Here is a 1,625-nt window from a genome sequence, read left to right on the forward strand (position 1 = left end):
TCATGTCCCCCCTTAATCTCCTCTTTTCTAAACTCAACATACCCAGTTTCTTCAACCTTTGATCATCTTTGTCGCTTGCCTTGGATCCTTTCCAGTTTCTCCACATCTGGTGTTAAACAACACAGGACCCAGAACAGTCCCCAAGGAACTCCACTTGATACCTCCCTCCCATCTGACATCATTCTGTTAATAGTTACTGTTAGAAGAAAAAAGGAGCAGGCTGACCCAGAGGCGGATTTGAGTAGATGGGCTTATTTATTGCAGTACTTGTTCCCCCGGACCCAATTGTCCAGTAAGCACTGGATTAGTTACATCACATTCTTTTTGTTTAGGTTAGTATGTACATGCCTACATTTATTACAACACCCCCTAGCCCCTTATTAAGTAGTAGAAACACCCACTGTTAGTAAACCCACCTCTATCTATTGCTCATAGCATTACACATACTTTTACCTTGAACATACATTTCTTTGCAACAATTTGTTGCCATAAATCTTTTTTTTTTTTTTAGCAGTTCCCAGGGGAGGGAGGAAGGGGCCGTGAACAGTTCTCAAGGGAGGCGTGGGAAGGGGTCCTAAACCCAGGCTGGTTCATGTAGCTGGGAAAGGGAGGGAGGGGAAGATAACTTCCTTTTACTTTCTTCTACACAAAGGGCATTTTTCTGAAGCCACATCTTTATTAATCTTTAGGAGCAACAGAGAAGGGAAAAATCTGGCAACTTACATTTTAAACAAACAAATACTGAAAAAATTTGCAACTTATGTATTAGACACAAAAATATTGGCAACGTATGCCTTTGTCCCCTAATACTATGTCAGCACATTAGCAGCTTATTATTATACTTAACACTAAAATATCCCAACAGTTACTCTTTGTTTGCAGTTGTTTGACCAGTTCTGAATCCACTTAATGGTAATTCCCCCAAGCCTCCATTTCTCCAAGTTATTTATCAGAATGTCATGTGGTACTGTGTCAAAAGCCTTGCTGAAATCCAAGTATATTATGTCCACCTCATTCCCCCTATCCACCAAACCAGTTACCCTGTCAAAGAAGGAAATCAATCTGGCTTGGCATGATTTGTTCTTAGTAAATCCATGCTGCTAGTGAGTACCCTTTCATCCTCCAGGTATTCAAAAATTATTATTTTTTTACATTGCTGTAGTAGATTCCCAGGTATCGAAGTCAGGTTGACTGGTCTATAGCTTCCCAGCTCCTCCTTTTTGATATTTAATTTGTGATAGGTTCAACCTGCAAAAAATCAGTTTGTTGAATTGAACTAAAACATTTCATTTTGAGTAGTTTAACATTAATTGGCATCTGACTATAGTGCTGTGGTGTGTCATGGGAACTGTAGTCCAAAAGTATTTTTATGCTGAATCTGGAATCCTGCTTCCCAGATGGGTGAATAGAAATATCCTAGCTCTGCTCGAGCTTGCACCCGAAAAATGGCTGCATAGCCAGGGGTAGCATGGGTGGTGGCCTCCCGAGAATGTAACCAGAGGTCCAGGTGGGTTTGTACTCAGGTGGCTACCCCAAGTAGCCTCCTGTGCTACTCCTGGCTACACTGCATATTAGCTTGAGCAGAGCTGGCTTGGGCCGAACTGGGAGGCACACCCTGAACTGCA

This window comes from Terrapene carolina, unplaced genomic scaffold (genome assembly GCF_002925995.2).
Source record: "Terrapene carolina triunguis isolate 2854851 unplaced genomic scaffold, T_m_triunguis-2.0 Scaffold21, whole genome shotgun sequence".
NCBI classification, from domain to species: Eukaryota; Metazoa; Chordata; order Testudines; family Emydidae; genus Terrapene; species Terrapene triunguis.